General features: G+C 34.7%; 1 protein-coding gene across 1 annotated transcript in view; it reads left to right on the plus strand.

Annotated features, from left to right (window-relative positions):
• Positions 1-25124, plus strand: part of LOC149774445 (uncharacterized) — a 200648-nt gene that overhangs the window by 161309 nt on the left and 14215 nt on the right. The window lies entirely within an intron of this gene.

Consider the following 25124-nt stretch of genomic DNA (forward strand, 5'->3'; position numbering starts at 1 on the left):
TCGTACATTTTAATTCTTGTATATATTACCCATCAAATTATGTTACAGTTCCAAAACTGGTTATTAACTGAGCAGGCTTTGTTGCACTAAGTTTTGGATTCGGTACCTGTCGTAGCTGAAACTTCTTTGTGAGATCATCTCAGTCAGAGAACGACTAAAAAGGAAGACCTACTAGTCTGTGTCTAAGCTACCAAATAAACCTAATACTAAGTAAAGACCTGCCAGTCTGGGTCTAAACTACCAAATAAACCTAAATCCTAAGTAAAGACCTGCCAGTCTGGGTCTAAACTACCAAATAAACCTAAATCCTAAGTAAAGACCTGCCAGTCTGGGTCTAAACTACCAAACAAACCTAAATCCTAAGTAAAGACCTGCCAGTCTGGGTCTAAACTACCAAATAAACCTAAATCCTAAGTAAAGCCCTGCCAGTCTGGGTCTAAACTACCAAATAAACCTAAATCCTATGTAAAGACCTGCCAGTTATGGTCTGAACTGTAAAACTACACTTGAATCCTTATTCTAAATATGGTTTACTAGAATATCTTTTGATTGTTTATATCTTTAAGAGGTATAAAATTGCCCTGTCTAGGTAATTTGCGAAGCCGATTTTGTAAAAGTAGAAGACGCCTTGAAAATTTATTGACGTATTATTCATCACATTTTAGTGAGGAACGCAACGGAAACTATTATATTTCAACACCGAACGGTAAACTATACCCGATTCTGGTCTAATAACAACTGTCTTCAGTACGAAACCGAATTTTGAAATCGCTTTTTCTAGGAGAAATTGCTTATTAGCAATTTGCACGAGGACATTGTACACATCGTCTTACATTTATTGTGATTTCATTTGGATTTGACCAATGTTTAAACAGGTTTCTGCAAGTAACAGGCAGACCATGATTTTAATGAACAACAAGAATTCAATGCTAAACTATACATTTATTGTTTGCTGGTAATATTAATGGATTTGTGAATATACTTCTGTTGTTATTGATATACTGAAACTGCAAGGATAACAATGATGATATTCATGTACGGAAACCGTGAGGATATTAATGTTCTGATTTATAAAAGGAAACATCTAAGATAACAAAGCAGTGGAAATTATTTTTTGAAACGTCTTTACATTTCTTAAATTCGACTATCGTATGTAGACTAAAGTTTTCCTATGAGATCTATATACTGAGTTAATGTCAAATACATGGTAATCAGTCAATACCTACATTAGAAAGTTTTGACGTGTTGAAGTAAACAGCCATTTACCCGTAAAGGATGCGAACTGACTCAATAAGATAACATTATTTCAGGAAGTCTGGAGGAGCGTCGGACAAAATTGGTAAATATATTGGTCAGCACCACACCCGACCCACTCTAAACCTTCCTTCTGAATAGCTCTTTACGTACAAAAAGATTCGCAATGTTTGCTAAATTGAGTGCTTGCTGATTATTCTTCTAATAAAAATGACCCCTACGTCATATGATTTTCAAAGAGAGGTTTACCCTCGAGCACTGCATGCGGAAACAATGCTACACTAAATCTAACGCCCTAAATTTTACCCATCTGCAGTAATCTCAAAATGTGATCGAAAAATCAAATACGAAACAGATCTGAATTCTGTATTGGTCTTCTGTAAAACTAGTTATTTTTAGCTTGAAATAATGTTGCTCAAACCTTTTTTGGATTCCCGCTGTGACTGGTTCCTTAATTGCGCTTAAAAAGTGTGTTTTTTATAAATCGGCTGCTTACATTACAGCCATTACGCAGCTAGTCTAAATGCTTTACTTTAGGACAGTGATAGAAAGGTTCTATCATGAAGACTCCCCACATGATGGTTTACAGCTATCGATCGAAACCAAAAAGCATAGTTTTTTGTACATGCAATGTCACGTGATCAGTGGGCACGTGTAACAGTGTGAGGACCCATCTGATGCCTTCTAGATGGACAATTAATTCTTTGAAGAAACGTATGTTTGCATAATCTCGGACAAAATACTGGAATGAGTATTTTTCAGCAGCAGTCAATATATTATGAGGGAAAAGAAATAAAGCAAACCAAATCATCGCTTGCTGCCTTGGGCCCCGCACATCCTAGGGCCAGGCCTGGAGGAGATGAGACAAATAGATATATCAATCCTGTGTCATACGAAGATCTATTTACTCTGTGCTTTCCTCTGAGCTTCGAGGGCTCTTTTGTTCCTGATTCTTTTGTATATCTATGATGAAATGCATATATATATATATATATATATATATATATATATATATATATATATATATATATATATATATATATATATATATATATATATAGAAGTTGATATCTCCAGTGAATGTGAATAGTATTTAGGCGCTTATTAATAAGCTCCGCAAAGAATTGGGGGACATTCTAGCATAAATATTCAAATTATTACTCCTATATTAGCCAACAAGTAAGCAGCGCCAACCTCTTCGCGCATGAATCGCGACATGAGTAATTCACCGAGTTAAAGGGTACGGGCTCCCTGTTCACAACCAGGATGAGTGCAGCCAAACATCGATAGCATCAAATATATTATTCGTATCCAAGGCAAACCTTTGACATGGATAATTGCCGTCATTCCAATACTGCTGATCATCGCGATTCTAAATTTCAATGCCCACATTTTCGTGACCCGCGGCACTAATGGACAACTTGAAAACGAACTTGGTCGACTCCGTAAATAATACTATATCAACGAATTTCTAAACACTATCCAACGGAAAAGAATGTAAGGTCTCATGATATATATATATATATGTGTTATGTGGCTGACCCGGACGCCTACAATTATTTCCTAATAAAACGTTGGTTTCAAGAATTACGGAATGATGCAGTAAATAATAAACTCCATGCGATCAAATAACAACCCTAGGCGACTGGCTCCTTCGTACTGATCCAGACGAGGTAGTCATTGTAAGAAGTAAACTTGGTCCTAGTCATATATCCCTCTCCTACATCTTGAAATGCAACGACCCATCTGAGTGCATTTCTTGCAATGAATCCTTCACTATGAAGAACGTCATGATAGATTGTTTCGATCTCCAACCTTCAAGCTATCGTTACTACAATGTTCGTCATCTTGAATTTCCCGAAGGAAGTAAACATCTAATTAAAAATAAAACTGTAATACTATCACTGAGTATGTTTATGTGCTAGTCGTTCGTCCATAAATACCTTTTTATTTTAATTATTTATAGACATGCGCCGTTTACATTCCCCGTTAATCGGAAAGCCTCATATATTACCTTCACCATTTTATCGTTTTGCTTTTAATTGTTTGATTTTAATATCGTTCGTCGATAATTAACCTTTTATCAGCTGTAAAAAATCTTCCATACAAACTTTTCTATGGCGCTAAATAGCCTTACAGTGTTGGTGGGCCATTAGACGACAATCAATCAATCAATCAATCAATCAATCAATCGATCAATCAATCAATCAATCAATCAACCAATCAATCGATCGATTATCCAATTAATCATCCAATCAATCAATTTCACCTAAAACAACATTATGAAAGAGTGAGGAAAGATATGTGTTAGATTGCAATGCAATGAATTTGATTTCAAACAGTGATTATTCAGAGATGGAAGAGATATTTTGTAAGACAACTTTGTCAAGAGAGTCTTTAACTACACGTTATATGTGTTGTAAAACTTTCCCTGATTTTTTAATGTGCATACTTTCCATAGTATTACACCATCCTTTTAAAATTATTCTGGCAGAATCAAGTGAAATTGTATTGGCTGTTTTATTGATAAACCTCTCCGTAGTAATGAAATAAAAAACGAAAACAGCTACAGTTCAGTACGAACCTTTAATATATTGTGCCATTGATTAGGAGATGATCCTATCTTAATAGAAGAACGCGTTTAGACATCATTGCCCGTGTAGCCTTCCTATACCGCTAGACGCTTTTGTAATCTTTATGTCCAAACTTAAATTCTTTGGAATAGCGCAAATAAACAATGTACAAATGATACGATAATATCTGAATGTCCATTGGTATTCTAAACCTGCTTCCAGAGACTGCAAACTGGAAAATGTACATTACCTGCATCCGTTCTTAAGTTCTCAATGAATCGAGACCGCTCTGGTTAGCTAGTGATTAGAGAGTCCGCCTCGGATGCGGGATGTCGTGGGTTCGATCCCCGGCCGAGTCATACCAAAGACTTGTACAAATGGCACTAACAGCTGCCTCGCTTGGTGCTCAGCATTAAGAGGTTAGTGTTAGCACTGGTCGGCCTGGTGTCAGGATAATGTGACTGGGGTGGGACATCATGCTACATGTCTGCGGCATGATTCAAGGTACTAAACATTACTGTAAGCTGTCACACCACATGCATCATAGCAATATGACTGAAAAATAAGCTATGTTGAAATTCCAAACCACACACACACACACACACACACACACACACACTGTTGTTGCATCCTATTTATTCCAAGTGGATTCAGTAACAGGGAATTTTCGTATATTCTGAATTTATCGTAGTAATTGACCTTGAAAGGATCATCAGTAAGGATATGATATCTTTTACCAGAATTATACCAAATGCCTAATCCATAACCCAACCCCAACTAAAAGCAAACAAACAAACGCGGAAACAGTAACCACATACATACAGCACATATACCATTGATATGTACTTATTTTTCTTAATTACTTGGAGAAATTCGTAAACTAGTACCAGTCGTAGTTTCATAACTTGTGCCTTATTGTACTGGTGCATACTTGCATAGATTCCTGCAACACTATGTGTAGATTTATAACCATCCCACTTGTTAAAGTCTGAGTCACCTAATCTTTCTTTGTTAATATTTCTTTCTCGACGTAAATTGTCTTGTGACTTTTTATTGTTACCTGGAGCGTTCTATGTAATTCTTCCAATATATGATGTGATGCTTTATTAATTCTTTATCAGCTTCAAAAGCATGATATAAATTGAACAGATAACCCCGTCTTGAAATTGTTAGCCCATTAATATTGCACTTCCAAAAATTACGCAAGCTCAAGCTATTTCATTATTTATCTAAAATATTCCCTTTTTCAAATCAAGTCATAACGATTGCGATAACATCGGTGCCAAGCGAGGGTAAGAAACGCGGATACTGCTAACAGTTTTGTATCGTTGGCATTCTGAGCAGATGCCTCCTTTATTATTTCAATCGAGTTAGTAAAATATTTGTTCTCTTCTAGATAGGTTTATCTGAAACTTTTACGTTCTCAGATGAGCTTCAGGTTATTTTTTATGGCTGATAAATAAGCAACACCTTGGATGTTTAACTCTAATTAACTGCAAAACAAATAAGAAGAAAAAGAAGAAATGAAACAAAACTCTTGCGTCATCAATAGTCGAGTTAACAACAATCGTGTATTAGCCTGACATCTCATCAACAGTCGAGTTAACAACAATCGTGTATTAGCCTGACATCTCATCAATAGTCGAGTTAACAACAATCGTGTATTAGCCTGACATCTCATCAATAGTCGAGTTAACAACAATCGTGTATTAGCCTGACATCTCATCAATAGTCGAGTTAACAACAATCGTGTATTAGCCTGACATCTCATCAATAGTCGAGTTAACAACAATCGTGTATTAGCCTGACATCTCATCAATAGTCGAGTTAAGAACAATCGTGTATTAGCCTGACATCTCATCAATAGTCGAGTTAACAACAATCGTGTATTAGCCTGACATCTCATTATAACGGCATATTGCTCCGAAGTATATATTCTTCATACGACGTGCATTCAGGAAATCGGGGCATCCATGATTATCATGGCCCCGTTGTGGACTTAGAAATGCCCAAGCAAACCAAAGTTTAATGTGAATATTCGTCCGTGCTTCTTTAACGTATATTTGACTTGGCATAATGCGGAAATCGTTCGTCATAATAAATCTAGCATCCGTTTTGTTTTTCTCCTCAAAATCCTTCTTGTTATCGATTGTCGATTCGATTTACTATTTCGAGTCATTGTATAAATGTGGTTTAGTTTATGCATGTCTCTGCTTTTATTTATTTCTGTTTTTAATGTGTGCATTCGTATGCCTAATGTAAAAGTCTTTTTATCTATTTCAGTTTGTTTTGATAACGTTGCCTTTGTAAAGTCTTGTTTCAAGTTGGTTCTATCTTTTTCCATGCGTTTATTCTCTAATCTCTTTCATTTATATTACTTTGTAAATTATAATTATTAGTACTCGCATCTCATTCAATACATTTTCGTGTAACTGGTTTTGATTGTACAACTTCAGCAAGCAATTTGGTAAATGTAATACCTCGTATCTTATTATCTCATGACTAAAACCATTAATGTTTAATCATATATCATAATTGCTTTAAACATTTTCTATCCTTGAGATGTTCTATTTTATCCTCCGCAACACGTTCATCGTACGAATATTAGCTGGTATCTTTGTAGGCACGTCATTAATTACATTTTCATCTAAATCTCTCAACTCAACTATTTTGTTCAATTTTATTATTCACATCTTTGTGCGTCTGTTCCAACTGTATTTCTTGTGTGATATTGTCCCCCAGGGATTTATTGTTTACTTCATTTCAGTTTCCAAAGCATCGACTGGACAGTTTTACTCTTTCTTATGATAATTTTAAAAAATGTTGAATAATAAGGAAATAAACTTATACTTCTTGTACTTTTAATCCCTCTTTTACAGTTCATAGCGCATGTACAACACTAAACACATTGCCTGTGCATTAAAATTCATTTTAATTCTGAAATTACTTTACCTCATTTCGTACCACTGTCCAATATTCTCAGATTTTTTAAATAATTTCTCTTCATGATTTCATATCATTCAAAGTATTATAATCCAAAGCCTAATATATATATATATATATATATATATATATATATATATATATATATATATATATATATATATATATATATATATATATATATATATATATATATATATATATATATATATATATATATATATATATATATATTCATTCATTCTCGAATACATACAGAAACTGATTCGTAGTTGTATCGTTTTCTTTAGCAGGATAACGTGAATGTGTGACACTGTTAACGTTAATGTTTATTTTTTTAATACAATTTTGAACCGTTTCTCCTCTGCTTGTGATTCAGTGTGTACTGGTAGATCAAGCCACTAAAAGCTCACACCGAGTTTTGTTTTTTATTTCTTTTCATCGTTCCGTGCAAATTGTATATAAGAGACATTCACTGAAAATTAAAGCACTGTCCCTTTTTATCCGTTATGCTAATATTCGTTATGATTATATCTAATCTGTGAGATGGACGCTTTTGTCTTGCTCACTACGGCCATTTTCCTTGAATATCGCGGAAACCTTCTAACAAATCAAAACAGTGTACTTGAGATGAGACCAGTCCATTACCAGTGAAATGTATTATTGTTCCGTTGATTTGATGAGGATAAGTGGATAAGGGTAGAAAAATATCACATTCTTACGTGATTAATATTATTAATTTTGAGTTAATTGGTGTATGGTGTTAAAAATTTTGAAACGTACTTTATAGTAAACACTATATAATTGATACTCGCAGTTATTCTAAATTTTGGTTTTGTTCGGACACTCGACATACAAGCTTCGTACATATTGTACAAAAACATCAATAGTTTAGATAGGCATTTTCCACTCTAATCGTTTATTTAATAGAATATATTGGCTTTTACTGCATTAAGTTCCAATGTAAAAGCAGAAAACAATATTTTATGTAGCGAAGTGAATAATTTGCCATTTCTGTCAATAATGGCATTGGTAAAATATATGTATTTCCTCGAAAACTCGGTGGGTGTAATGTAGTTTTACAATCTGCTTTATGGATGAAATCCTATTAATCAGACGAAAAAGTTTTGCTTCGGCAAAATATTCCTAATGGTAACACTTAAGTTGCCAAGAGATGTACTAATAGCAAAGACAACAGGCATTAAAGTTTTCTATTCAACATTTTATTCTCGTTCATTGAGTAGTGTACTTTCGAAAGAACCCATCTAGCGTGACGGGTTTATGTATATTTTGTTGTAACGATTATGTACTTTTCAGTACGTTTCTCTAACATTTCATTCACTTTATTTCCTTCCTCCAAAACACGTGTTTTCTTTCGTTTTCACTATATTTAGCTACTCTGAGGTTCCTATATCTAGGCCTTAAGGGCTGTTTAATTTGTTTCTGATTGCAATTCGTTTTTAAGTTTAATTATTATGTTTGATGATGATCACAGCAAATAAACACATAACGCACGGAAGTTGCTTTGGTTTTCACGTCATCAGGACTATTTTACTTACTGACTACGTACGTTACTATTTTATCATGTTTTAAAACTTTGTTCGCAATCAACGTTTCCTTGAAAGCTTTACCAACAAACCGTATCAATGTTGCACCTAGCTCTTTAAAACTCCAACGTAACAACTACACCGGAAACTGTTCTTACAATATATGATCCCGAATTTTGTTATACCTATGTAACTTGAAGTTCCTGGTATGCTAACTTCAACCGAATTCAAAACTGTGTAAGCTACTTTATATTTTTAACACATCTACAGTTCTCGATCTATGTATCAATATTTTCTTCTCTCGTTAATTTGTTGCAAAATGAAATTAAGACTATTGTCAGCTGGCATGGTCTTGAGTGGAACGCATCATGCTGTGGAGGAGACAGTGATGGATTGTTTTGAGATTTAATTCGTCCATTTAACTTAATTGAATTTGTTAAAAGGTTTAGGTGATACAGTTGCATTATAACACATTCACTTCACGTTTTCTCAGACAAGATTTTAATAATTATACCCAACACACATTTCACAATACGACAGTAATCTTTTGTTAAATTTGTGCCCATTATCCTTCAGGGAAGCTACAATATTATCCAATTGGTAAAGACATGACTTTGTTAAATATGTGTTGGGTTGCAGTTTTATTTGATATTGATCCACGAGCTGTTATTTTGAAAATTGTGAACTGGTTAAAACAAATTCGAATAATTAGTTTTATGACTTCTTAAAATATCGAAGTTTCATCAGCTGTAAACCATAATACATTTTAAAACAGCATTGTTTTATAAATCGGTGAAGCCAAATGTAATATTTCGTGCTAAATTGTTTCGATCCCAATTGTATCTTTCAACTGACACTTGCCTACAGTACAATGAGTTGATACTAATTGTATTTTTCAACTGACACTTGCCTACAGGTAAATGTTTTGATAATAATTGTATTTTTCAACGTAAACTTGCCTAAATGTAAAAGTATTGATAATAATTGTCTACAATTAAATTTGTTAATACTAAATGTATTTTTCAGCTGACACTTGCCTACAGGTAACTGTGTTAACACTAACTGTAGTTTTCAACTGACACTTGCCTATATGTAAATGTGTTAATACTAATTTTATTTTTCCACTGACACTTGCCTACAGGTAAATGTCTTGATACATATTGTATTTTTCAAATGACATGCTTACAGGTAAAATCTACGTGATTCATCTAAGCATGCAAAATCTGCTTTACCCACGTTATTTATTAGCAACTGAAGCCCAGACATTGAACAATACAAGTTAGAATCTCCCTTTGCTTGCATATTATCAACATATGTCCTTTATAAATGCCAATGTTCTGTCAGGTATTCAATCAAGCTAACACCAAATGCATCTGGAATAATAATTTTGCAATTTTTTAACAATCCATGGTTGACAATGGATTTGAATACAAAAAATAATTTCTTCACGAACATGTTGCATGAAAATATAAAGGCAAAGTTTCGGTGCTGCATGGAAAACAAAAGTAACAATGTTTTTCTTAAACAATCTGCGGGCGAAACCGCTGCTCTTTACTAGTTAAAATAATTAATAAAGAAATTCTGTGATTTTTTTAATTCTTCTTTCTTTTTGGGGGGTGCTCATTTTAACCGAGGCAATGTATATCATAAGTTAGACAAACGTCTACCTATTCTCAGTCTTCCTTTTCGCCGCTTTTTAGTTGTCAAAACTATGATAACCTTTCCACGACAGATGATTCTTTTTTCTCTGAGATGCTAAAATGTTTCTTTTTGTTGCAAATACTAAACATTTCTGGTGTAAAATTATTTTCCTGAATAAAATGAAAATCTGTAAACATTTTTACTCTCAAAGATTTTTCTGAAACCATCGTGTATGCGTTTGTCGTTATTAAGTTTTCCTTATCAACTTTGAACACGATTCATATCACGGACATACGCTATTTTTATCCGTTGGTCTTTTGTTGACATGCTTGCTAATCGAGTATGTCTTGGCACCCTAATCGTTGACATAAACTTGTTTAGACGGATACTTTTACACTTGCTTCTGTAATGTGTACGTTCAATATTCAGTCAACCATTATTTCAATTCATTATTTCATTATTCATTTTGTTCCATTTAATTTTTTATTCAGAATTTATTTCAGATGTCATAAACAAGAATACCTTTTGTCCTATAAATTATATTGGGGTGGTGGTAGCAAGTCATCAGGACGACCCTCACAAAATGAAATTTGATTAATTTCTCCAACTTTTCCGATGTGTTTTTCATGCACTATATCAAATTTAAAAATGCTACAGTAAATGTTTGATTTATCGCAATTACAGCCCTAAACGAGATGATGATTCACACAAGTATGAGCGGCCATGTTATTTCTGTAAGTTCTGAAATGTCTGTACAGGATAGGTCCAGCAAAAAGACTTGGGTTGCAACCTCCAAACAGGCTACCTTCCTAATATGCAAAATCTTAGCAGATACGTTTCAATAAGACTGCGACATTTGAAAAACAAAAACATGGATTTCCTTTTTATCTTACTATTTTGACCCCAGCTCATTCAAGTTTTGATCTGAGAATCGTGCGGACACTACAAACCTCTTGTTGGTGGGCTGTCACGAGAAACAGTTATGTACGTATTATATTTCGTTCAAATATGCCCGGATGTTCAAGTACCTGTGTTTGACTCTATTAGTGTACCGAATACACTGTATATTATTATGTCTCGAAAATTTTGCCAAACGTTATGGAAAACCACCAGACACTGTTAACCAGGTTTATCGGCTCCATGACATCGCATTGGCTCAAACATCCACGTTATGACATATATCCTGAAGAGTCACATCATCCAAACTTAGCCACTTCCTACAGACAGCCCGGATTTAGCTCCACGTGATTTTTGACGGAATCTCATTTTGAAAGATTCATTGAGTGGCAGACGATTTGAAAGCCGCCATGCTGTCTGTTATGCAGAGATTTCTCATAACATAAAAAACGGAATACAGATTGACATTAAAAGCCTGAATACGAAGACTGAGAAGATGTATGTATGTATGTATATATGTATGTATGTATGTATGTATGTATGTATGTATGTATGTATGTATGTATGCATGCATGCATGTAGGTAGGTAGGTAGGTTGGTAGGTAGGTAGGTTGTTGTGGGGTTTAACGCCATTTTTCAGCACGATAGACTATACATGGCGGCCAGTATTAATGGTGGAGGAAGAACCCGGAAAACCCCGGAAAGAACCACCGACCCACGAGAAGCTACTGGCAGGCTTTCTCACATGCCCACATTGGCTGAATCTTAGACTCGAACCGCCGCAGACAGAGGTGAAATGGCAGTGATCCGTAACGAAGAGCGCTTTAGACCACTCGGCCACTCGGGGCCCCTGGTAGGTAGGTAGGTAGGTGTATGTATGTATGTATGTATGTATGTATGCATGCATGCATGCATGCATGCATGTATGTATGTATGTATGTATGTATGTATGTATGTATGTATGTATGCATGCATGCATGTATGTATGTATGTATGCATGCATGCATGTAGGTAGGTAGGTAGGTTGGTAGGTAGGTAGGTAGGTGTATGTATGTATGTATGTATGTATGTATGCATGCATGCATGTAGGTAGGTAGGTAGGTTGTTAGGTAGGTAGGTAGGTGTATGTATGTATGTATGTATGTATGTATGCAGGTAGGTAGGTAGGTAGGTAGGGAGGTAGGTTGTTTGTATGCATATTTGTATGCATGTATGTATGCATGTATGTATGTATGTATGTGTGTATGTATGTATGTATGCATATTTCTATGTATGTATGTATGTATGTATGCATGCATTCATGTATGTATGTATGCATATTTATGTGTATGTATGTATGTATGTATGTATGTGTGTGTGTGTGTGTGTGTGTGTGTGTGTGTGTGCCATGCTGTTTGACCTGGGATAGCATTACAAAGTAAAATACGTGAACCTGAAACACTGCATGGGATAACAAAATGACAAATATACGTGATTTTGATAAGCAACATGGAATACCATTATATACTAAAACAAATGATTCTGAAATGGTACATGGAATAAATTAGAAACTAAAGTACATAATCATGAAACATGGTATAGAATAACATTACAAACTTAAATATGTGATCCTGAAAAACAGTCTGGAATAACATTGTAAATTAAATACGTGATTATGAAACAGTATGGAATAACATTACAAACCTAAATACGTGATCCGTAACAAACCATGGAATAAGGTTATAAACTTACATAAGTGGTCATCAAACACAACTTGGAACAGTATTACAAACTAAAAGAGAAATGCGGCTTCAGCTAACTTATTTATAAAGTAGAATTTCTAACAATGCATGACAAAAATGAACTATCTTTAGATATAGGAAAACTTGTTTGACCTTGCTTGATATAGTACTGGTCGTTTATAAGCATGTACAAGATGCGCGCGTGCGTGCGTGTGTGATTTGGAATTTTAACGTTGCTTTAACAATTTTTCATTTATATCTCTACAATGTCTGCAGTGTGTCAAGTTATAGTGATGTCTATCAATGGGGCATCGATCGCAAACGTGTAGCAATATGTCCCACGCAGTCACACTATATTGACACCAGGCCAACCAGTGCTAACACCAGCCTTTTAATGCTGAGCACCTAGTGGGGCAGCTGCTAGTACCAATTTTATATCTTTGGTATGACTCTACTGGGTTTCGAACCCACGATCTCACGCATCCAAGGCGGACGCTCTATCCACTAGGCCACCTGAGCGGTCAGGTATGTATGTATGTATGCATGTATGTATGTATGTATGCATGTTTGTATCATTTCCTCCTTATCAGAGATTACATCGGGTTACTCAGATTCTAACGAATACGAGATCATGAATTACGATATAAATTCATGATGAAAAATGATAGAGAAACGCTGCTTCAGCTAATGCTTTTACAAATGAAATATCGTATTATATGCAGTCATATCAGAACAAATAACATTTAGCCTAGAATGCCAATGAGCTTCTTGGAACATTTGCCCACTGCTGTGAATGACACAACAAATCCCCAGACAACTGGTAAATACTGCTACATGATAAAAGTTATCTTTGAGAAAGTAAAGACAAGGAATGTTATTGTGTATTCTTGGAATATGTTTTAAATTACTGCTAGAATTATACCTGCTGCGTGCGACTGGTAAGTTAAGGCGCTTCTAGCTATCATGCACCAGTAACAAATTCGAAATGAAACATTGATAAGCACTATAATCCACTATAGACATTGCACATGATGGAGAGAAGAACAAAATATACGTCGAATGGCAATCACCGGCTTTTACCATCTAACGTACGTTTTATATTATCCATCCCTGCAGTGAAAGGCAAGTTCTTTTTTTGTGTGTTAGAAAATATGGAATTTCGATGCTTAATTAACCTTGTTACAAGTCTATTTTTTCACTTGTGTCGACCTAGATTTAATTCACTTACTGAAATGCTGTCTATTGTCTCTTCGATAAACATTGTCAGATACTGTGCTGCAGAGATCTAATATCAAACATTGTCAGACACTGTGCTGCAAAGATCTAATATCAAACATTGTCAGATATTGTGCGAAAAAGATCAAATATCAATGCTGTTTGGACCCGTTTGATTCTCCACTTTGTTATAAATACACTAGTTTCGTTTTTGGTTGGCCTAAATTCAAGACACTGACTGAACCGTTACCGAATGTAGTATCCTTTTGCTGAAAAAGGTGCATGCATTTTGTCTGCAACTTGACTGATCTATCGAGAAAGCAAAGGGTAAAAACAGCGAGACATTACAACAGTGTCAAACAAGGCCATCATTATGCTTATGTTAAGGTTTTCGTGCATTTTTATGTTACTACATTCTCTGGGCGTGTTATTGAAAATGCTTTTATTATAAAAGCAAACAATTTAGCTTTCTTTACCTTTTTACTTATATACGAGATAAAGTACGTGATAAAAATATAATTTAAGAACGTAAAGAGAAAATAAAATGGTGACCGCAAAATTAATCGAGAGAGAGAGAGAGAGAGAGATAAAGAGAGAGAGAGAGAGAGAGAGAGAGAGAGAGAGAGAGAGAGCAAGAGACATAGGGAGAGTATGACTTACCCTAGTATTACTTTTTTTTAAAAATCTAAACTGCGAGTTAACTTCGAGAAATGTTCGAACGACAGTAGAAATGAATACTGACAAATTGAAGTACGTTCTCCTAGAGGAAGAAATATTAGCGTGTTTGTCATTTACTTGTCTGAATCTATGTTTCTTCGAGTCAACATAACAGTGTCCGACCAAAGAGACCGGCAAGTTTCCTCACTATTTTATCGACAACATATTCAAACAGCAACATGTTATAAAAGTGATCCCCAGTCGAGGATTTGTTTGCAAAGACGCTTACAGATAATATAGAGTAGGACCACCATTCAAATCAATATTTTCTGACGTACTTCTAGTCATATAAAAATATTTTTAAAAAAATGACGGGTGCAATATTTGCAACTTTTTACACTTAAAAAACTTAAATGTAAAACAACCTGACAACAAAAACTCCTTCGTTGACAAGCTGATTGAACGTTTAGTACACTCTTTAGTTCCTATGTTATTTCCCTTCTATGCGAGTTGCACTTCATAAGCAAAAATGTCTGCGCCAAACATGTTTCTCTCTCACTCTTTCTGTCTCTCTCTGGTACTTCTTTTATTGTATTTAAAGATCATTGATTTTGCTTGCAGGTTCTATTCTTGACATGATAAGCAAAGCGAAGAACCAAAATGTTTAACTCTCTAGACTTATTATTCAAGTCGCAGAACAATGTTTCAGGTTATTTAGTTTCAGCAAAAACAAGCGTCAGGAAATGTAACCTGAAAGCATACGAAAACTGTACATTACTCCAAATTCTGGTCTTGTTTGACAGGGTAGCGCATTAATCAGTGTATCACACCATGGTGGATAAAAGAATAAAAACATATACATTTATAACAAAGTAATGAACCAAACTGGCTCCATACAGCGCAGTTATTGGTTACTTGGCTACACACTTTCTACCAATATTGATCAAGGAGACAATCTGCAGCAGCTCGGTGAGTGTATTAAATCTTTAGGAACAAAAAGAAAACACAACGTTTCTAACGAAATGAAGAGACACAATGGTACCATGCAGACCTAATATTGGATATTTTGTAACACATTTTAGCATTACAAAAATTGACGTTCACTCTACGGTTTGGTTGTAAGGATCATTCACCTTTAAATAGTCTACAACCTTTCCAAATGGTAATCCTATGATTTAATGTTAAATTCTCCTTGCCTATTTACGGGCGTAGTTTGATGTTAAATTCCGCTCATATATACAGGGGTATATTTTTAATGTTAAATTCCCCCTTATATATATAAGGGAACACTTTAATGTTAATTTCCCTTTTCAGCACATGCTCACCCATTACTTTTCAGATGCAATAATGGTCTTGAGGAAAAAGGGTAAAAATTATAATTGATATTTTTATGCATCAAAAATTTTTAATTTATCCTGAAGAATTGCTTCGTTTTGAAACGATGAAGGCTGCAATTACGGAGAAACTTGCCTTTCCTTCTTTTAGAACAGATTTTTAATAAAGAAAAGAAAATCTTTTATTTATTATTACGTGAACAACTCTCTTAAATGTATTTCCCATACACCAGGACCCTAATAATGTCTTCACCGTTTCAAACTGAACAGAACTAGATAAATATTTATTTGCAAATCTCAATTCATCATTTTCGCTCTAAACACAGTCTTCGAAAAGAGAGCAGTTGCCAACGTATCACTATTAAAACAAATTTAGAAAACGAAAGCAGAAATAATAAGACGTTTGTCATTCTATGTTATTTTACGTCATACGGTTACCCGTACATGGCAATATAACGTGAACTATCATTTTGATGTTTTAGTTGGTTGGGGGGAATCCATATAAATATTTGCATACGTATTTATCCTATCCAACCTAAATAAATTCTGAACTGGACGATTCGAAGAACATACAGAGCTATTGCTGTGACCAAAGCGTTGGCTTCGACAGTGAAATTGTTGCTTGTTTCTATGTCAGTAAACCAACTGGTAAAAGCATTGAGGCCAGTGGTATATTTGCTGCTGCTCATTTTCATGGCAGAGTGACTTTTACTGCCACTACTCCTTGTTGTCCTAATAACACAGCTTTAAATAAAATTACATCAAACGACGTTACACAATTATATACTTTTCTGACAAGACCGTGTGGTTAAAGTATTGGTGAAAGAACTATTAAGAAAACAAACAAACAAAAGAAGACTGGAAAAGAACTAAAACAATATCGGGTGTTTAGCTAAATCTACAACGCGTTGTTCTTTGAAGACTCAAGAAACCAGTGAAGGTATGATTCTGTACGAGTCACATATGTTCAGCTGAAAAATAGGTCGCAGCAATCTATAATTCACGCTTCGTTAAGTTTTCCCACGTTTAAATATAGGCCAATGACGAGGATAGGTCACTAACTATTATTAGTCTTCTTTACCTAAATGTATTTCCAATACGCTAATTGCAGTAAGGTAATGAAGGTTACTGAATGAATACACTTTATATAGTATCAGACCACATATCAAAACAATTTATTTTAAAGAAAAATCATTCTAAGTTGTAGTTCATACGTCATGATTCTGGATGACATATTCTAGGTTGGATCATTGCCATTGGTCAATAGTTGCATCTGCAGGAGAGGCATGACTTTATCAGCCTATCGTTATTACCTTCATCGTAGAGTTTATTGACTCGTGTCTGCTTTTATCAGAAGTACGTTTTTCAAGACACTATTCTTTGTAGGGTAATGTAATATGGAGAGAAATGCCTATAACAATTTCAATTGTCTCGTCGTCACCATACAGTTGGGATACAGAATCTGAGCGGCAACCATTAGCAGCATTTGAACCGTTCTCTATGGATTTCGTCCGTACAATCCTGATGAAGAGTGCACCAAAGTCATGTGAACTTGATCCAATTCCAACATCACTGCTGCTTGAGTGCCTAGATCCAGTATTGTCTTCACTAACTGATGTTATTAATACCTCTCTCTCATCAGGGGAATTCCCATCATTTTTCAAAACTGCCATTGTAAAGTCTCTTCTGAAGAAACCAACACTAGACCATAACGATTTAAAGAACTACCGCCCAGTTTCTAATCTTCTATTCATATCAAAAATGTTAGAAAAGGTTGTTCTTTCCCAGCTTGTATTTTTAGCAATGTACAATCTGCAAATCGCCCTTGCCACAGTACTGAAGCTACTCTTCTAAACGTAGTTAATGACATTCTCTCTGCGTTGGATAGCGGAAATATTACAGTCCTCACCCTCCTTGATTTGTCTGCAGCATTTGACACAATAGACCATGAAATATTACTTCACCGTCTCCAGCATATATTTGGCATTCATGATACAGCCTTACTGTGGTTCAAGTCCTACTTGGTGAACAGGACACAAATTGTGTCTGCAAATGGAATACACTCCAGCCCAGTTGATCTATGTTGTGGTGTTCCAGTTGTAAGCTTATGACACCCAAATATACAAATCTAGCCACCCAACTGAAGTTGATGCTACCATCCAAGGTGTAGAGAGGTGCATTTCTGATGTGAAATCATGGATAACATGTAACAAGCTGCAGGTGAATGATGATTAAACTGAGGCCATTCTGATCACAACACAAAGACTTTCTCATTCACATCCTTTACCTCAAACAATAAATATCAGCAACGCCAACATTATATTCACATAATCAATACGAAACCTAGGTGTTACTCTTGACAGTACTCTCACATTGCACCAACATGTCATGAACATAAGCAAGGCTGCATATTTTGAGCTGGGACGCATCAGCTCAGTTCGCAAATATCTTTCAGTTGATGCCACTAAAACATTTGTGTGTTCATTAGTACTTTCAAGACTGAACTATTGTAACTCAATTCTGTCTGGTTCATCTCAATATCTACAGCAGAAACTTCAAAAAGTTCAAAACACATCTGCTCAGATCATACTTAGAGTATCACGATCAAAGCACACCTCCCCGCTGCTCTGTACCCTACACTGGCTATCCGTTCGATCCAGAATCAAACACAAAATTTGTTCTCTGTGCTACGTTTCACTGACGGACTCTATTCCAACATACCTATCCGACCTCACCCATGTGTACACACCAGCAAGATACTTACGGTCCTCTTCTGACAATCGTATACTCATTATTCCCACTATGAAAACAAAGTCATATGGACAGTGTTCCTTTGCATTCCAGGACCCAGCAACGTGGAATGAATTGCCCACTGAACTTAGACACAATGACACAGTGATCCCATTCAAGAGTGCTCTCAAAACTCACTTATTTCGACTGTAAGAACAAACTTAAAGACCTAATGTTTCCTACCTTAAATATTCTCACCATGTTTTGCTTTTCTATATTTTCTAATTTCATGGTGTTTGTTTTTGTAATCATATCATTATATCTGTTTTTTATCTTATAGGTGTTGTCTAATGTTGAAAAGCGTTTAGAGCTTCTAAAGATTAGGCTCTATACGAAGTCCTCAGTATTATTATTATTATTATAACATACATGTGCACCATACAACCTATTATAGGTAATTGTGACCGCATCTCGTACGTCAATGTCTTCAGATAGCTTTTTCATAAAAGATGATTTCTCAGATATTATTGTATGTAGGCGGAGGGAACTTGGAGACGGGCTGTTGCTATATATTACATTCTTGAATTGTACAAAGTAAGTGTAGTGGGATCACAAGGGGTCCTGACAAATGCTATACAAATATACTGGACACAAATTGCTAATTGAAGACCATCAAAATATATCAAATATAAATATTCGCCGTCAGTTTGTATTTGTACAAGTAAAGCCATGGTCCTACAGCTTTTATTAAATTTGTCCTACTTATGTTAGTATGCCGTAAAGCTGTGAATAAAACCAGACCATGCATCCGTTGCTCCATTCAATTTTCTTAGAAAACCATATTATTGCCAGAAAATTGCCTAGTATTTACAATCCAAACCGTATATTATCAGCGAATTACTATGCATGCTTATTCCAAACGGTTTCATATCGAAATATTAACTAGTATCTTCATTCCAAACCTCATTAAAGTCAAGCAATATCCCGGTAGTTTCATTCCAAACCTCATTATATCAAGGAATTACCTGTTATTTTCATTCCAAACCTCATCTCATCATAGCAAAGAAATGTTCCAGTTTTTTTTCCCAACCACATTGTATCCGAAATTACCTGTCATTTTTTCCAAACCTCGTTATATTCAAAGAATCTTGTTGTGTGTTTATTTCCAACCTCATTAAATCAGGAATTACCTGCCATTTTCATTCCATACCTCATTAAAGTCAAAGAATATCAAAGTAGTTTTATTCCTACCCTCATTGTATCAGGAATTGCCTGCAATTTGTCCAAACCTCATTATAAGCAAAAAATAGCCCAGTGTTTTCATTCTTAACCTCATTTTATCAGGAATTAGCTGCCATTATTTCAACCTCTTTCTAGTAAAAAAATATTCCATAAGTTGCATTCGAAACCTCATTGTATCAAGAATAATCACCCATTTGTTCATTCCAAACTTCATTATATTTGATGAATATCCCAGTATTTTCATTCCAAACCTCATTATATTCGATGAATATCCCAGTATTTTCATTCCAAACCTCATTATATTCGATGAATATCCCAGTATTTTCATTCCAAACCTCATTATATTCGATGAATATCCCAGTATTTTCATTCCAAACCTCATTATATTCGATGAAAATCCCAGTATTTTCATTCCAAACCTCATTGCATTAGAGCATTCAGAGTTTTACCTAGTACCTCAATTCCAGTTCTCATTATAGTCGTATAATTCCGTAATATTTTCATTCCTGACATATTATAGTCAAAGAATATCTCAGTATTTTCATTTTAAGTCGGATTCTTTAAGAGCATTACGTAACTTGTTCATTCTAGACCTCCTTATAGTTACTAGGTTATCTAGTATCTTCATTCCAACCGTATTATTTTCAGTACAAACCTCATTATAATTAGAGAATTGCCTATTAATTTCGTTCCAAATTACACTTTAGTCTGACATTTATCTAGTGTTTTCATTTCAATCGGCATTATAGTCAGATGGCTACATATTAATTTCATTACAAACTACACTATAGTCTGACATTTACCAAATGTTTTCATTACAATCGGCTTTATAGTCAGATGACTACATATCAATTTCATTACAAACCGTCCAATTCATACCAAAGACTTACAAAAATGGTAATAACACCTGCCTCGCTGGACGTTCAGCGTTAAGAGGTTAGTGTTAGGACTGGTCGGCCTGGTGTCAGGATAACGTGACTGGGTGGGACATCATGCTACATGTCTGCGGCATGATGCCCCAGTGCTAGACATCACTATAAACTGCCACATTGCATACCTCTTAGCAATATGGCTCAAACATTGTTAATGCTACGTTCAAAATCCAAAATCACGTCACATCACATCACATTCCAAACTACACTATAGTCTGACATTTACCTAGTGTTTTCATTTCAATCGGCATTATAGTCAGATGACTACATATTAAATTTATTCCAAACTACACTATAGTCTGACACTTACCTAGTGTTTTCATTTTAATCGGCATTATAGCCATATGACCACATATTAATTTTATTCCAAACTACACCAAAGTCTGACATTTATCTAGTGTTTTCATTTCAATCGGCATTATCGTCAGATGACTACATATAAATATTATTCCAAACTACACTATAGTCTGACATTTATCTAGTGTTTTCGTTTCAATCGGCATTATAGTCATATGACTACATATTCATTTTATTACAAACTACTCTATAGTCTGACACTTACCTAGTGTTTTCATTTTAATCGGCATTATAGTCATATGACTATATATTAATTTCATTTCAGATCTCATTGTTGTCAAATAATATCCTTTTAGACACTTATGTAGAACATTGATGTCAAATAATATCCTATTAGATACTTATGTAGAACATTGATGTCAAATAATATCCTATTAGATACTTATGTAGAACATTGATGTCAAATAATATCCTATTAGATACTTATGTAGAACATTGATGTCAAATAATATCCTATTAGATACTTATGTAGAACATTGATGTCAAATAATATCCTATTAGATACTTATGTAGAACATTGATGTCAAATAATATCCTATTAGATACTTATGTAGAACATTGATGTCAAATATCATCCTTATAGACACTTATGTAGAACATTGATGTCAGATATCATCCTTAAAGACACTTATGTAGAATGCTTGTTCAAAACTGCATTATATTCAGCTAGCTATCTATACTTTTATCACAAACGTCAATATAGCTCGAATCAGATGGAAACCTCGTCTCATCATTCCAGACCGCATTATAGTCGAATAAAAACCTCGTCTTATCATTCTAGACTGCATTATAGTCAAATAAAAACTTTGTATTATCATTACAGACCTGACCATAATCAGATAAATACCTAAGATTTTCATTCTAAAACTCATTATAATCAAAGAATTACCAAGTGCAGGGATGCAAAAGATACGAACTGCTGGCCATGTTCGGACCAGCGATACATTTTGTTCGTTTCGTGTCCATACTTTACGCATGTATATGTATGCTTTATTTTACACACTAAACATTCGCAATGCGGCCCACTTAGTTCAGTCAAGGTCGATTCTGGACCATTTAGTTGTTCACCACTAACCAAGTATTTTCAATCCAAATCGCGTTATAGACGAAACGTTACATAGTATTTCCTTCGGAGAATAGCCTTGAATGTTCATTCCAAACCTGATTTTAGTTAGAACATTATCTGGGATTTTCATTCAGATCATCATTTCATTCGGGGAAATGCCTAGTATTTTCATTTCAACCGCTTTATACTCAAATAATTGCTTAGAATTTTTATTCTGGTCTTCTTAATAATTAGAGAATCACCTAGTACTTTCATTCCAAACCTCAATTTATTCAGAGAATTACCAAGTATTACTAACCCTATCCTCATTATAATTAGAGATGTACCTAGTATTTTCATTTAGAAAATTAACTACCATGTTCGTTCCAATCCGCATTATAATTAGGATATTACTTGGCATCTTCATTGCTAACCTCACTAACGTCAGAGAATTGCCTGGTATGGTCATTCCAGATTTCATCATAGTAGTAGATTTACCAAGTGTTATTCTTACAAACCTCTTTATAGATGGAGAATTGACTCATATATTTCCATCGCAAAGCTCAACATTGTCAGAGAATTACCTAGTATTTTCATTCAAAAGCTCAATATCGTCAGCAAATTAGCTAGTATTTTCATTCCAAACCTCAGTATCGGCAGTGAATTACCTAGTATCTTCATTTCAAACCTCAATATCGTCAGCGAATTAGCCAGTATCTTCATTCCAAACCTCAATATCGTCAGTGAATTACACTGTATCTTCATTCCAAACCTCAATATCGTCAACGAATTACATATTATTTTCATTCCAAATCTCAATGACATCAGCGAATTGCCTTGTCTCGATATCGTCAGCGAATTACCCAGTATTTTCATTCAAAAGCTCAAAATCGTCAGCAAATTAGCTAGTATTTTCATTCCAAACCTCATTATCGGCAGCGAACTACCTAGTATCTTCATTCCAAGCCTCAATATCGTCAGCGAATTACCCAGTATCTTCATTCCAGACCTAAATATAGTCTGCAAATTACCTAGTATTTTCATTCCAAATCTCAATATCGTCAGCGAATTACCTACTATTTCATTCCTAACCTCAGTGTCGTCAACGAATTACCTAGTATTTTCACTCCAATCCTCAATATCGTCAGTGATTTAGCTAGCATGTTCATTCCAAACGTCAATATTGTCAGTGAATTACCTATTATTCCATTCCAAATCTCAATATCGTCAACGAATTACCTATTATTTTCATTCCAAATCTCAATGACATCAGCGAATTGCCTAGTCTCGATATCGTCAGGGAATTACCTAGTATTTTCATTCCAAACCTGAATATCGTCAGCGAATTTCCGAGTGTTTTTATTCCAAACCTCAATATCAGCAGCGAATTACCTAGTATTTCATTCCAAACCTGAATATAGTCAACGAATTACGTAGTATGTATTTTCATTCAGAAAATTGCCTAGATATTTCATTCCAAACATCATTATGGTTAGAAAATTGTCTTATATATTTTGATTCCTAACCGTACTATCGTCAGAGATTTACCGAGTATATGCATTCCACACTCCATTATAGTCAGACTATTATCTATCAGTTTCATTCATAACCTCATTGTATTTATTGAATTACCTAGTAGTTAAATTCCAAACCTCGCTGTATTCATAGAATTACCTATTCTTTTTCCCCATGCACATTATAGCCAGAGAATTACCTAGTATTTTTATTTCAAACCTCATTATCGTCAGAGAATCACTTTTTCATTTTATTCAGAGAATTAACAATTATTTTCATTCATAGAATTTTCATTCAGTTACCTAATATTTTCATTCAGTGTGTAAATACATAGTATTCTCTTTCAGAGAATTTGATTTTTTTTTTATTCAGAGAGCTGCCTAGAATTTGCTTTCAAAACTGCATTATGGTTAGAGAATTATCCAGTATTTTCATTCAAGACCATTTTATTATCTGAATATGACCTAGGTTTTTTCATTCCAAACCACATTCTGGTCAGAGAATTACCATGTATTTTCATTCAAGACCATTTTATTATCTGAGTATGACCTAGGTTTTTTTATTCCAAAGCACATTCTGGTTAGAGAATTCCCCTGTATTTTCATTCAAGACCATTTTATTATCTGAGTATGACCTAGTTTTTTTTTCATTCCAAACCCCATCATGGTGAGGGTATTACCCAGTTTTGTTATTTCAATTATCTGTGTATTCACAGAATTTGCAAATAGATTGGTTTACCTCACATTTTGGTTCTGGTAACTCTCTTCTTCTGCATAATTACTCAAGCTGATTGTGTAATCGAATCATCCAGCCCTCTGTTAGGAAACACTTTCCACATGCCTATTTTACCTATTTTGCAACTTCATTACAATACAACATGTATGTATGTATGTATGTATGTATGTATGTATGTATGTGTGTGTGTGTGTGTGTGTGTGTGTGTATGTATGTAACTGGGTAGGTAGGTGTTATTGTTATTGTGTGGTTTAACGCCATTTTTCAGCACAAGATAGACTATACATGGCGGCCAGTATTAATGGTGGAGGAAGAACCCGGGAAAAGCCCGGAAAGAACCACCCACCCACGAGAAGTTAATGGCAAGCTTTCTGACATGCCTACATTGGCCGAATCTGAAACTCGAACCCACGCAGACAGAGGTGAGAGCCCTTTAGACCACTCAGCCACGGGTATATAGGTGCTGTTGTATGTAAGATTTTATGCAAGAAAGGTAAGCATCTAAATGCGTGTGTGTCTATATATATATATATATATATATATATATATATATATATATATATATATATATATATATATATATATATATATAAACGTATGTGCGTGTATCTGTCAGTATATTATTTAAATGGTGATCTTTATTTTACTACCTTTGTTTAACATGTCCGCATTTTAATTACTTTTGTCTATCATGCCTGTATTTTTATTAACTTTCTCTAGCACTTCTAAATGTTTATTAACTTTGTTAAGTATGTCTTCATTTTAACTGTTGTTTATCATGTCTGC

Source organism: Sinohyriopsis cumingii, unplaced genomic scaffold (assembly GCF_028554795.1).
Source record: "Sinohyriopsis cumingii isolate HCF-2022 unplaced genomic scaffold, ASM2855479v2 utg000229l, whole genome shotgun sequence".
In the NCBI taxonomy this organism is placed as follows: Eukaryota; Metazoa; Mollusca; class Bivalvia; order Unionida; family Unionidae; genus Sinohyriopsis; species Sinohyriopsis cumingii.